The sequence below is a fragment of the Thermobia domestica genome, chromosome 15 (genome assembly GCF_964235325.1).
Source record: "Thermobia domestica chromosome 15, izTheDome1.hap1.1, whole genome shotgun sequence".
NCBI classification, from domain to species: domain Eukaryota; kingdom Metazoa; phylum Arthropoda; class Insecta; order Zygentoma; family Lepismatidae; genus Thermobia; species Thermobia domestica.
The window spans coordinates 138,532,941-138,549,185 of record NC_137468.1 but is presented as its reverse complement, the minus strand read 5'-3'; positions in this window follow the sequence as shown (position 1 = coordinate 138,549,185).

The following is a 16,245-nucleotide window of genomic DNA, read 5'->3' as shown; positions in this document are numbered from 1 at the left end:
GTGTTTGGAGGGGTCCATGCCCCTCCAACCGCTTTTTTAAGAAAATACGAAATCCGTGTCCCTCATTTTATGTTTTAAATATCTATGCACAATTTCATTCACTGCGGTTCAGTTGTTCTTGCCTTTCGGGTGTCAACTTTTTAAATTTTTTTGTGGGTTTTATATTAAAACTTTACATTATGTAACTTTTTCGTTTTTATGAGATTATTTTTTAGGGGAAAGAGAAATGCTTTCCTCTTGTATCTGTTTGTGTCATTCATTTTGTTTGTTTGTGTTTGAACTGCTTAAGTAAGAACATTTTGTAACTTTTGATGTCATCCAACTCCGTCACGATAATAAAATTGTCATTCTTAACAATTTGTTTTATTCTCTTACTTGGAGTTTGTCACACTAATATATTTGTTACAAAATTCAGGTTTAGTCCAACGCCTTTCGAATTAGCAACCAACCTGACCGCCGAGCTTTCTGGGTTGCCTGCTATTGCAGGAAGAGGAGGAGAGCAAGTGGTAATGCACTTTTGGAGTCGTGTATACCATAACAACCGAAGCCCTCCCCCACACATAATTACCGACTGTCCTTGCTATCGCTTGGAGTACATCTGCTCCTACTTCCGCAGATCGTGTCAATAGTATCATCAGCCATCGGGACCATTCAAACTAGATTTCTTTTCGTCACTGAAGATGACACGACGCGTTCTGCTTCCAGGTTACATGTATTTTGGTCCAGAGCACCCGTCGCTTCTTGTGCTGCGCGGTGAGTTGTGGCTGACGCTTACGCTTCTTATATCAGAGATATGATTACAGCGTTTCACAGGTCTTGATAGGGTAGACTTTTGTACACGAATGTTAGGGTTTTGTGCCAACTGTGTAAGGGATATTCCAGGACAACTTAGCTTTCGAACAACCTGTCTTTGCTGTTGTGGCGTGAATTAACGCGGCCTTCCTGATGATTTCCTTACTTCATACTGCATTCCAAGTTTAAGAAAATTGTTCAGGACACAAGCACATTGACCAATTCGACGTGCAATTTCATTAACAGATACACCTTCTTCTTTATATGCCATTATTTGGCAATTTTCCACTCAGATAATACTTTGCCAGGGCCCATTATGCTTCTCTTACTCGTCACGTCACACAGATGTCCTCGCCGTACTAAACTAGCTTACACTTCTATCACTCGTTTGCTATACATTTTGCCTTCTTGTCTAGCGCCCTCTATGTTTCTAGCAGAAACCTAGCTACGTGTTATTACACTAAACATGTCATCGTTCGTATCATTTTGCAACACTTTTCTTGGGCTGATTTTTCATTTTTGTTTCTCCCTGTTCTCTATACGTGTATATTTCTACAGTACCTGTGTTCGTGTAACATAAATACAACACTGTTTCATTCACTGTCACTTCTATTTTCCGTTTCCTCTCCGATCACATAATATGACGATATCTGGTATCGTTCGTATCATTTTGCAACGCACCTTAGTAATCAAGTAAGCCTGCTCATCAGAACACAGTTTATTCATATTAACCCCATACTCTATATCCGCGTTTCCCAACCTTTTTCAACTTGCGGCACACTACGGGTGTAACATGAATTCTCGCGGCACACTCATAGATATTATTATCATTATTAGTAGTAGTAAATAGTAAATACCGTCGTATTTTTTTTCTGTGATTACTGACCTCCTTCTCACAGAGATAGAAGCTCGATCACTGGTTTTTCCCCCATCGTAAATCATTATACTTATTTTTCATTCTAATTCAAAAATAGAAAACAATTCCAATGAACTATAGGACTCACTTTTAAACATACACTTTCTTTTTGAAGACTGTATCCAACCTTTTACTAAGGAAGATCACTGAATAACAAACGAACAAACAAATCTCTTGTACTTTTAAAACAGATGGAGGTAATTTGTATCAGTGTTTGTTTTGACGAAAGGGTAGAATGATATTTTAAAATTTCAAGTTACGAAATAACCTGTAACAATAAAGAAGCAATAATGGTCATAACAATGATGATAAATACTTTTTTTGAACATTAAAAATATACAGACAAGTAAAACAGTGTGAAACTTATAATTTATTAACATAGTTAATATACGTCACAATATTTAAATATTAATAAAGTTCTGTTTTGCAAATACAATCTGTGTAGTAGTGATGTATGTATATACAATAATATATTACAATTACAGTATTTTTTTCCATTGTAGAGGTTCATAGTAATGTCAAACACAAATACACATTTTTCCTGTCTTGTAATTTGGTTGCTATATAATTAATAATTTTGTTTTCATTTCCTCGCGGTACACCAGCGGCCCATTCGCGGCACACCGGTTGGGAAACGCTGCTCTATATAGTTAAATTATGGCACCCCAGCCGCGGCACCACTTTACTTTCAAATTCTGTCCACCATCATCTTGAGCTTTTAAGAAGAAGTATCTTTCAAATGTTTTAACGGTAAAATATTTTCGTTCTCCATCTTTATAAAAACAACACCAATCAAAGTAAAATAGACTATCGGTAAAATTGCACTCGTAGTTCACTCAGTGAATGGATTGGAGCTGTCAAAATCTATCACAAAACTTTCCAGGTGCTTGCAATCAGTAAATGTGATCAGAGTTGGCGTGGGTCAATGAAAACTTGACCCACGACCCACTGACTCACCACCCACCATGACCCACGACCCACTGACCCACCACCCACCGCGACCCACCGTCACCCACGACCCACCATGACCCACCGTGACCCACGACCCACCATGACCCACTCCAGCCCACCACACATCACGAACCACTCGGACACACTATGATCCACTCCAACCCACCAGATCCCATCATCATCAAGTCTGATCAATGATCCACGCCGTCGTCTCCACTGAGACTGACTAAAGAGTTTACACTTGTAATAAAACAATGCTGTGAAATTATCACAGTAGGGTACATATGTAGGTTCTAGCGCATTTTCCATCTCATCAGTTCTAACGCACTTTTTACTCTCTCAAATTGTCCTAGCGCAAAAAACATTTACATAAGAAGCACAAATAAGATAAAAAAAACTTTAATCCAACACACATGACATTGAAAAGAAATAAACAATCTAGGACCCTTTCTATTTTTCCCCCAGTACTTTTGATTATTAGCACAGTAGGAAAGCACAAAGCATTTTACAGAAGGGTCCAACTAACTATACATAGCGCAAAGTATCTCCATAACAACAATGTTAAAGTGAGATCGCATAAGCTTTTATGACATTTAAAGTCATAAAAACTTACATCTAAAACTTATAACTTATAGCGCTGTCTTTGATTGAACAGATAGTTTTTGTTTGAACCAAATCGGTCCACAGATGTCTGAATGATGAGAAGTTGAAATTTAGTATGAACACAGTCAATTGTATATATTGTCTCTCATCTGACTTGCTGTTACATACATATATACACTTTCGCCACACACACACACACATGCATTCAATTTACAAGCAAGTTTCAGTTGAGAGAAGCAATAACATACATGTACATGAGATTTATGATCATTCTTTCTTTCTTTTTGAAGCGTGATTAACAATCCAGTTTCTTTTTTCTTCTCCTCTTGCCAACATACATATATATATTAGCCTCTTCCTTTAACAGAACTTCTAGCTAGCGGCCGTGAGAGAGCGCTGTATCGGTGACGTAGTCTTCATGGGCAAGGCAACGTAATACATGACGTCATTGAATCCGTGACGAAATATCGCTTGAGTCTCTTTCCTTCCCATCAACATTCAGTGATACTGGAATATTAGAATTAAATCCTAAGTTGTAAGACAAATTCTAAAAACAGGGTTGGAAACTAATTATTTTTAACATGTTTTTCCAGAATTGATAAAATTACGAATTAGGCCTTGAAACTATTACCAGTGAATTACCACCAAATAAGGAAAAACAATATAATTTGTTGAACACGATAACCAACCCTGTCATCAGTGGCGTATTGGAGGGTACTTATTTTTAAAATCATTATATCTCCGTTGTTTATTAACCGATTTTCAAAATTCAAACGACATTCGAGAGAGAAATAAATCTAAAATTTTTTGAATGTCCAAGTGGTGGCCTACCTTTCAGAATAGTATTTCAAAAGCGCTATATTTCCGTTATTTATAAACCGATTGTCAAAATTCAAACGACATTCGATAGAGAAATATATTTTGAATATATTGTAAGTTGCTACAAAAACTCAAATAACCCCCTTATTTATGTATAGAACTTTAAAAATCACATAATAGCGTTGTGTATGTCTAAAGATCTCAGTTTTTATAGTCTTGAAACCATAAAAACACTTATACACTTAGAACATACTTAAAATTACAAGTTTGGATACTGATAATGGAATCTTCTGCTAACTTCGTTCTCTATTGAAAACAATGATTTCTTAAACTCAGTCCATTGGTCATAATTCAAGCTGAATGGATAACCGTTAATATCAAAAACTACTTGGACTTCGGTTTGCACATTTTTCACAATTACATTGAAATTGTTACTAAGAATGAACTTTTTTGAGGATCCATACTAACCACTCCATTTTTTTACTTTAGAAAAAAATTTAATCATTTTTGTTATTTTTGGATTCATTTCTAAAGTAAAACTGATGTATTTTATAACCATTATCTAAATGTTTCAAACCTTCATACTTAGCAGCTTATATTTTTCATGTCTTTCAACACTTGCTCAGTATTGTCATTATATCTTTGTGGTAATAACGTCTTATATTTCTCATGTAAATGTACTAAAACTGTTTGACCATAACGCTGTGTTTGAATCAATTTCCATTATGATATTTCGTACGGTTTACTTTTTTCTAACTCATCTATGCGAAGGAATCTCGATGCTTTAACATCATTTTTCTTATTCAAATAATTAGCCATAGCTTATTTGTTATAAAAAAATGTTCGTTTTATGAAAATTTCATAAAACCGCTTCCCAGTTGAAATTTACGTACAGAACTCAACAGTTGGATAATTATCTTTTAGACCAGTGTATTTGATTTTTAATCCATCTTTAATGATCTCATCAATAATTTTATCTGTTAAGTGTTTTGTAAATGTAGGTGGAAGAAAGATCTTAAACTCTTCGTATTCAACTAAAATGCTCTTTCCAAACTTAGTTTTTATCTTTTCCATTTTCACAATCTTATATTCTGTATCTAATTCTAATTCTCTTAATCCAATAACTTCTTTTTCTCAACACTTCCAAGTTTATTTAAAAGCTCAATATGACTCGCCATCGTATTTATTATATAGAAAATCAATGATCACTCTTCAATGTTTATCTTTAACAAAACATTTTTAATCATTTTTGTTAATTTTAGAATAACGTTTATAGAAACCTCCATAAACATTACCAAAAATATATTTGACTATCTAAAACTCTTCTACTACTTTCTCATTCTTAGGGTTATATGTAAAGTTCTTTTGTCCAATTAAAATCGCATAGCATATAGTATTATCAGCAACAGCTTCTCCAGTCTACTACAATCTTTATGTTTGTTCTCTCATTTACCGATACATTCTTCCTCTTACTACAATTAATCACATACATTGGCCTGTTATCTATAAACTCTTTAGGGTCATAGTACATTTCGGTATTACTACATGTTATTCACTTAAATGCAGTATAATCTTCATACATCTTAAAATAATCCCTGTTAGCAATATCTAATTTTCTTGATTCTTTTGGAAATACCTCATTCCTTCCATTCTTAAGATAGATATTCTTTACCTTACAATGATCGAACTTACTTGCATCTGCTGTTTGATCAACACTTCTATCAGTTTGGAACATTACAACTACGAAATCAAGCATATGAAATTGTCTAGAATTAAATTGAGTTGTAACATCGAACTCCAAGAAAGAACCTACGACAGTCTTCTGAACACTGATAAGTATGGAATGAAAACATGATTTTAGGTTCTTTAAGAATATTTAACTATAACTTGTTTTCGTAATTAGATTTGTATTCAATAATAAGTATTCTTATCTCCATATTCTTTATTGTTATTTTTCCATCATGAGGGGCTGTTGCACCTGCTCCTGTTCTAGCCCATTTGTACAAGACATCGTTATTGTTGTTAGGATTTGTAAATGTTATTCTCAATCCACCTTTCCACATAACCTCTTTATAATCACTTAAAAAGCCTGGAATTAATCTTAATGGGTACAAAAGGCTAAAGTCCTTTCGTAGAACAAGTTTATCATCTGTTTCAAATCCTGCTTATTTTAGATATTCAACTTCTGGTTTGGAAATCTTTAATGTTCCAATAGCTGTAGATGTTATTCCAGGTAGTTCAATCTTATCTATAACAACTCCATGCTTTCTAACCTCAATTTGAGAAAAGAAGAATGGTAAGAAGTTATCTACAAGTTTTATAGTATCATTTGCACCAAATGTTCCTACAGCTGATGCGCCAACAACTTCAAAAGTCATATGACAATCTGCTTTGTGTGGATGTATAAACCCATCCCCCACATCGAAATCAAACTCAATATCTTTGTTAGCTTCATTCAAATTATTAAATGTCCTTGTGTTATGTTTAAAACTCTGTAACTCGTAACTCTCAATACTATCAATGTATTATAAAGAAAATCTTGAAGCAACGCTTTTATGGAATGTATCCATAAAAGAATTATACATAATAACATTTAAAAACTTATAATCCCCATCCTAACTTAACCTTAGCATTCATAGCAGTACCAACTCTAAAAGCAGCTAAGCGTTCACTAATTGATGCATCACTACTAAATGCTCTATTCCATGCTTTAGTTTCTAGTTCCTTATCTACAATATGTCTTGATTCTGTATCCTTATTGTCTCTGTAGTATATATCGTGTTCTTTAAAGGCCTCATCTAATGGGTTAATACCTTTATCGCCTCTTTCTAATCTTTCTTGTAGCTTCGTAAAAGGCCCGCAAAATCTGAAGCCTGGTATACGTAACTCTGGTATCCCCTTCATGTTTAAAATCTTATTCATTAGTCCTTTTCCAAGCTTCTCATCATTCCAGAATCGTGGTGCTAATGTATTTAAGATCTTAATCAAATAACATATACCTTTCGGATCATTAGGAATAAATTGCGAAAGCTTATTATTAATCATACTCACTATACCTACTTTCTCGTTATAAAAGTTATTATTACCAGCCTTTTCTTCTCCATCTATAACTATTAACCGATCAATTAACTTTCTCACATCATCCATCCATATACAGGTGGTGATCAGAAAAATGGAAATACCTGTAGTTGGCAACATGTCAGATGTATGGATTGGCAGTGGTGTCGTGGCACCCGCAGCGCCGGACCGCTGGTAGTGGTGTGGTAGGTCGGTCTCCATACTACGTCAGGCGCAGTGGAACAGCAGTGTCCAGTGGCTGCAGCAGACGGAGGTAGTGTAAAATGGGAGACCTCTCAGAGTTTCAAAGAGGGCAAATTGTTGGTGCGCGGTTATGTGGAGTGAGTGTGACGGCAGTGGGTACTGTGTTAGATGTGTCGCGTGGGACAGTGTCGAAGGTGATGACGGCCTACACAACACACGGGAAAACCACATCGGGGAAGCGGAACAGTGGGTGGAAGAAAATCATGAGTGACAGGTCACGCCGGGTATTAAAGTGCATTATCACGCAGAACCGTCGTGCCACTGCGGAGCAAGTGACGGAGGAACTCAATCAGAACCTCCCCCACCCTGTTTCGACAATCAAAGTCCGCCGCGAATTACATGACATGAACTTACGGGGTCGTGTTGCACGGGCCAAACCGCACATCAAGGACCATAACGCTTTCGCACGCCGCAAATGGTGTCGCGACCATGCAACTTGGACCGTTGAGGACTGGAAACGTGTGATATGGTCAGATGAGTCATCCTTCACCCTATTCCCAACCACGGGCCGTGTTTATGTGTGGAGAACGCGCACACGAGCTTATGATCTGCAGTGTCTCCGCCCAACTGTGAAACATGGCGGCGGTTTGGCGAAGCTGTGGGCCGCCATATCATGGTTTTCATTGGGTCCTGTGGTCACACTTAGCGGACGAATCACTGCCAACGATTATGTCGCAATTTAAGGAGACCACTTGCATCCTATGATCCGGATGTTCTTCCCGGACAATGACGCCATCTTCCAGGATGATAATGCACCCATTCACACAGCGGTGTTGTTGCAGCGTAGTTTGAGGAACATCGGGATGAAGTCATACCTCCCCTGACCCGCCCAATCCCCAGATCTCAACATAATTGAACATCTGTGGTCCGTCTTGGAAACACGACTCCGGCGACGGTTTCCACCTCCATCCTCTCTCACAGAACTGGCCGATGCCCTGCACGAGGAATGGTGTAAAATTCCACTTGCTACCATTCACAACCTCTACGCCTTCATCCCAAAGGGTGTTCTGAAGGCGAAAAGTGACCCGACACCATATTAATCTGGTAAGTTGAAATTTCGTTCAGGTGTTTCCATTTTTCTGATCACCATCTGTATATTCTTTAGATAATTCGTTATATATTTTTATTCTTTACCCAGACTTTGATGTTTTCATTCTTGTTGGTGCTGGAGGTAAATATGGCTTAATATAATCATCCCAAATAGGCTTGATAATATTATTGTACTTAGAACCTCTATTAGATGCTACTTTTTATCTCGATTATATTTTTGGAACGCAACATCTGATTCTATTATTATTTCCTTGTACTGTTCAAAATCGTCATCATCATAATCTTCAATGGTTTTATTAGTATTCATCGTTAACAATTCCCATAAACCTTCTGTTCCTTTATAAGTTTTATCACTAATTATCAAATCATCACCACTCACTTTAACTTCAGAATTTCCTATCTTATTTTTTATTCTTCCTTCTTCTTCAACAGCTCTTATTCCAAATACACTATCATTTTTTTTACTATAATATTTCGTTGCAATCTTACCAAATGATTGTGCTGTTGTTAAAGGCTCTACACCTTCGACTTTGTTTTTAATTTGTTTTCTCATTTGTTTTATTTCTCCGGTTATAGGTTATCACTACCACTTGGAGGACTATCATAAGTTATCTTTTTAGGTGTTTCTAGTAGACTAGGATCTATTGAAGCCGTCTTATGTACAGCTGGAGCAAGTTCAGTTATTAGATTTTTATTTTGTTCTGCTACTTCTTTGATCTCACTTCCTAAATTTTGGATAGCATCAATTAAGGTTGTTCTTGTGTCTTAAATTTATCGTATATACCTGCTCTTTCTTTCTTCCAAGATTTGAAGCCCTTTATCAAGAACTCCTTTAACTTAATATTCTTATTAATTTCTTTCTCATCCATTTATTATATAGAAAACGAACAAACGTCAAAAACGTCAATAAACGTCAATAAACGTGAAAAAACGTCATAAAACATCAAAAAACGTAAACCGTTAAAACACAAAAACATTAAACGTTTATAAAGTGTTTTATCTTGTTCCTATACTTACCATTGTTTACCTTCATTGTCATATCAATTACTATAAAATCATACTCTTCTTACGTACATTTTGAACATATCTCTAAATTTATCATAAGGCATATCTCCTCCAACAAACTCGTTATACACATGTTTAAGATTAGTATCATCTTGTCTAAATACACATAGGAAGTTAACGTTATCTCTTATAAGCTGTTTAGGTACTTTTGAATATGTCTGTGCAAGATAGAAACAGTCTAAATGCCTATGTCTACCTCTCGTAAATTAATTTCTAACAGTATCTTGGTTCTCTAAAATGTAATCATCAAACACAAAGACAGAGTATTTTTCACATTCATTAATAGGCACAATACAATCATTACTGCTTAAGAACGTTGCTATTTGCTTTTTGAACTTTAGTTCTGCTTTTTCAAATCGTTCTTTTAATTGCTCATACTTTGGCTGATTCATGCTTTTAGAATATATGTAGAAGTAATTATTGTTTAACCAACCTGGCTGTAATAAGAAGTTAAATAACAGAAAAGTTTTACCACAACCAGATGAACCCACGATAAGACATCGAATATCATCAGGTATAAGTTCTCCATTTCTTTTCTTAGCTGCTGTTTCTTTTATCATCTCTTTTACAACCCAATTAATAGTTTTCTTACTCATTTATTATAGAGAAAATTTTGATTCAGACGCGATAAATCGTCGGGTCCTCAGGTGCCAGCACCTTTTATGATCTTATATCTTTAATTTGTTCTCTGATCTTATGTGACGTATTTTTTATATATTCTTCATCCATTTCGCCATTAAATGTTATTATCATCTCTAACTGTTCTTTAAATGAGTTAATACAAGTGACAATGGTTTTATATTCATCTTTTCTTTTGCTTATGTTTAACTTAGAAGACAAACCTGTTATAATAACACTTCCAGTCGCAAGAGACGTTGTTAATATTGAGTAAATTGTTACAGGTATAAAATTATTAATAAACCCAGTTGTTGCAGAAAGTATAACCGATAACGTAATCAAAGTGTAGTATGCCTATCTAACAATTCTTAGTTTTCTCTTTTTCTTCTTTAAACTGTATTCTAACTTTTGAATGATATATTCTATAAACTTGATTACTTTCTCTCTTGGAATATCTCTAGGCAAATCAAACTCGTTCATTTATTATATAATAAATGGCTAAGGTATTTAAGTTAACGAGTGATACTTCTGTTTTAAAGAAGAAACTCCATTACGAATTAGACAATAGTAACAACTATTTAAGTATAGGACTAGTTGGGTTTTACACAACATATTTAACTCCAAACATTACAGAAAGAAATAATAAGTTAACAATTTGTAGCGATGATAATGTACTTTCAGAGCAACTCATAGTTCAACCTGGTCAATATAATTTAAAAGAATTAGAATATATTAAATCAAACCATACTTAAGCAATCCTTTAAAAGATATTAAATTTACTGAGGACAAAGAGAAAAATAGTTAAAATATTTAGCGGACATTGTAACATGATCTGAGATACCATTAATACCGTATTAGGTTTTAAAGAAAAAACTTAGCTAGTAACATAGAACATGTTGGAGATAAGTTACGAAAGTTTCATCCGTTCGATACAATTAATGTTCTCTCTAATATAGCAGATGATATGATTGTTGAAGATACGGAGTATACACATAGAGAAACAGAAATTGTAGCATCATTTAAAACAGATGCTGAGTTTAAACATAGTATTATTTAGAGCCTACTTATCCATTATTTTTCCCTATATCTAAAGACAAGGTTGATAATTTTGAGATAAGGATAACAGATGATTAATTAATTGATTTTAATGGAGCTACAACAACTGTACTTTTACAAAACAGATTTTCTCTTAAATAAATAGGAAGATGTGTTCTATTAAAGGTTGTATGTTTAGTGTTCCTTGTAGTGAACTAAAGGATTTAAGTATTGATCATGTATTAACAAAGAAACAACTTAACGATTAATTCAAGAAAATTAAAAAAGGTAAAGGAATGGATTTAACTCTAACTACTGGACAAATGAAAAAGGTTAAGAAAGAGCATATGGGTAGTAGAGTGGGGACACTTGCGGGTGTTTTTTTCCTACTGCGCATGCGCAAACCCTGGACGCTGATTGGCTGGCGCAGGTCACGTGACCCCGCCCCCTTGGCCACGCCCCTTGACGCTGATTGGCTGGCCACGCCCCTTGACGCTGATTGGTCGGCTCCGGCCACGCCCCTTGACACTGATTGGTCAGTGCCGGCCACGCCCCTTGACACTGATTGGCTGGCACGGTTACACCCCTTGACGCTGATCGGTCATGCTCTTTTACGACCTCCTATCTACTGCGCTGACTGGCTGGCAGCGGACCCCGCCGATTGGCTGGCGTCGGACCTCGCCCCCTTGACGCTGATTGGCCGGCCACGCGCACGGTCCGCGCAGATCGGCCAGCACCGGATCACCCTCCACGCACTCGTTCCCTTTTATGAGCACTTTTAACATAGCAGATATTACACAGAGACTACGAACCCATAACATAGCACATACAACATAGCAGGGGTGTATTCGTTCCCTTTTATGAGCGCTTTTAACATAGCAGAAATTACACAGAGACTACGAACACATAGCAGAAATTACATAAGAATAGCCGAGCTAATAAAAGACTATGGCTTATTTAACATAACATAGCAAAGATTCGTTCCCTTTTATGAGCACTCCATTTTTGAGACCAATTTTTGACCTACTGCGCATAAGCGCAGAAACATAAAATAAGACATAACACCCCCGTTCTCTTTTACGAGCACTTTATAGCAACATAATAGAGCAGAGAATGAAAAAATACCAACACCCACACACACACACCCAGCAGACCGCAGACTGTTCCAGTTCAGGAGCAGATTACGGCTATGCGCAGAAACATAAAATAAGACATAACACCCCCGTTCTCTTTTACGAGCACTTTATAGCAACATAATAGAGCAGAGAATAAAAAAATAACAACACACACACACTCACTTGATTGCTTATGCGCAGTAAAATTAAATTTCCAATTAATTACACATTGCACGCATGCGCAGAAAAATTACACTAGACTACAGCCTGTTCCAGTTGCAGTGCTGGTTCCTGTTCAATAGAGCAGACTACGTGCAACAAGCAGGTCATAAAAGACTATGACCTATTTTTCATCTCCTAAATAACATAGTATACACCCACACTTGGTTCCGTATGCCAAATCTAATTTAGTAGAAATAACACGCATGCGCAGAAACATTTATATTTCCGATTCGAACATGCTGATTACGAATATCATACTTATTTTTACCAGGGTCTTACGGTTCATGTGGGATACGTCCTTTCTATGATAATTTTAACCGATTTGGATGAAACTCGGCATATGGGGGTTTTCGACCATGCTGATTACCAATACCACACCTACTTTTACCTCGACGTCGTTTGTATGACACTTAAAACCTAATAACTCAAAAACGGGTCCACATATTGAGGTCGTGTTTCCACATTTAGTAACGGGTCACCAGCAACCACAAGTTCCAAAATAATGACCATCGAGGTCAAAGGTCAACATACTTAAAACCTAATCACTCGAAAACGGATCCATATATTGAGATGGTGTTTCCAAGTCTGGTAATTGGTCATCAGGTACTACAAGATCCAAAAGATTGACCATCGAAGTCAAAGGTCAACCTACTTAAAACCTAATAACACGAAAACTGAGCCACATATTGAGGTGCTGTTTCCACATTTAGTAATCTGCTACCAACTAATACAAGTTCCAAAATACCGATCATCGAGGTCAAAGGTCAACATACTTAAAACCTAATAACACGAAAACTGAGCCACATATTGAGGTGCTGTTTCCACATTTAGTAATCGGTCACCAACTACTACAAGTTCCAAAATACCGATCATCGAGGTCAAAGGTCAACATACTTAAAACCTAATAACACGAAAACTGAGCCACATATTGAGGTGCTGTTTCCACATTTAGTAATCGGTCACCAACTACTACAAGTTACAAAATACCGATCATCGAGGTCAAAGGTCAACATACTTAAAACCTAATAACACGAAAACGGGGCCACATATTGAGATGGTGTTTCCAAGTCTGGTAATTGGTCATCAGGTACTACAAGATCCAAAACATTGACCATCGAGGTCAAAGGTCAACCTACTTAAAACCTAATAACTCGAAAACGGATCCATATATTGAGATGGTGTTTCCACGTTTAGTAATTGGTCATCAGGTACTACATGTTCCAAAATACCGATCATCGAGGTCAAAGGTCAACCTACTTAAAACCTAATCACTTGAAAACGGAGCAGCATATTGAGATGCTGTTTCCAAATCTAGTAATTGGTGATCAGGTACTACATGTTCCAAAATAATGACCATCGAGGTCAAAGGTCAACATACTTAAAACCTAATAACTCAAAAACGGGTCCACATATTGAGGTCGTGTTTCCAAGTCTGGTAATTGGTCATCAGGTACTACAAGATTCAAAACATTGACCATCGAGGTCAAAGGTCAACCTACTTAAAACCTAATAACTCGAAAACGGAGCCACACATTGAGATGGTGTTTCCAAATCTGGTAACGGGTCACCAGCAACCACAAGTTCCAAAACATTGACCATCGAGGTCAAAGGTCAACATACTTAAAACCTAATCACTCGAAAACGGGGCCAAATATCGAGGTGCTGTTGCCACATTTAGTAATTGGTCATCAACTACTACAAGTTCCAAAATAATGACCATCGTGGTCAAAAGGTTAAAGTACTTAAAACCTAATCACTCGAAAACGGAGGCACATATTGAGGTGCGGTTTCCAAATCTAGTAATAGGTCATCAACTAGTACATGTTAAAAACGTACTGACTTTCGAGGTCAAAGGTCAAATATTTAAGCCTTAATAACTCGTAAACGTAGTCAGCAAGAGGTTTCTGTGACCTATTCATTTTTTGTTCCAAGCAGAAAAAGTGAAGAATGAATAAATTTTAGTGACTTATTTGCTATTGTACTAACGAGAAATCTAATTTGTAACTAGCTCAGAATTTCTGTACATTTTGGGTTATTCAAAATAATTTGGATGGACTAACGAAAAAGAAAGCAAAGATATGCCATTTTAGCTAGCTGAGAATTTAAAGAAACAAAGGGAACCTACTCAATCTTCTATCAACGAGAAATGCTATTTCAACTACCTCAGAGTTTATGTCTTCTTGACTAATTAAATAAACGAAGGAATATTGTACCAATGAGAAATGCCATTTTTTCTAGACCATGTTCTAATTTTTAAACAAACGAAGGGGTGGATTTGAGTGACCTATTCAATTTTACACCAATGAGAAATAACGGCGTATTTTAAATGAACAAACAATCGGATAAATTTAACCGGCTCAGAAGTGTACTATTTAAACAAACGAAGGTCTCTTGAGTGAGATTTCCAATTTTGTAGCAAGAAGGACTATTTTGTAACTAACTCAGATTTGGATGGAGTGTTTAGTTCTGTTCGAACCAGAAAAATTTGATTGGATTTTTTTCCTTAAGTACCAACTGGAAAAAGTGAAGGAATAAAATTTGGATGGACTATTTTCTTATGTACCAACAAAAAAAATGGAGCACCAGCGACAAAAAAGAAACCGAAGGAGGAATAAATTTGGGTGGCCTAATCAGTTTTGTACTAAGCAGAAAAAAGCGAAGAAGGTAAAATTTAAATAGCTCAGTATTTATGTACATTTTTGTACTACTAAAATAAACGAAGGAATAAATTTGGGTGTTCTACAGAAGAAAACGGGGAAGGCCCATTTTATTTAATTCTGTAGTACTCAAAATATACAAAAATATAAATCTGTGTGACCCATCCAGTTTTGTACTAAGCAGAAAATTTGTTGGATTTTTAGAAAGACCATTTTATCTTTTTGTGCTCTACAAATAAACGGAGGAAAAGCAAAGAGAGACCATTTTATGTGCCTTTTGTAACGAAGAAACAAATTTGAAGGAGGTTCATTTTAACTAATCTTGCGGCGAGTAGATCAATTAGTACATAGTAAAAAAAAATAAAACAATGTGGTATTATTGCGACTTTCATTTTCGAATACATACGAATTAGGCCACTATGGCAAAAAATTCTACTCTCTCCTTATGCTTTAGAAACCCGCTAGTAGGGCGTCGATTCAGTAATCCATATTGGAGTATACCTTTTATACAACAAACAAGTCTACGGTCTTCGGCACGCATTTTAGACCAAGGGCAGCAAGACACTATATTAAATAACACTTCTGCTGGATAGAAATTCGATTCTCTCGATCTTCTGCTTTACTTGGAAATTATCCACATCTTAGAATTTATCAGGTTACATCTAGTAAAAGAAAACGAATAGATAATTTTGAGACAGTTCCATATGGGTAAATACAGTATTAGTAGAAACGATAGTTTTTAATTAAGTAGAGATAAGGAGAGAGTGAAAAAAATGGAAAATTAAATTTTAAATCATTATTATTATTATTATTTTAGAGGTCAAAAGGAAGAATAAATGAATTTGAGTGGCATATGTACGGAATTTAGTTTTGTACCGGACAAAAAAATTGAATGGAATATTTTATTTTGTATCAGCTGGGAATTTAGTGTTGTACCATTGTATCAATTTAAGTATTTTGTACTATTTAGTACCACCGAGAAGGTGTAGAATATTTAGTTTTGTTGGCTTCTTTATTTTGTATTAACGACTAAAACCTTTAACACATACTTGGTTGTGTGCATTACAATGGCCGAAGTTTT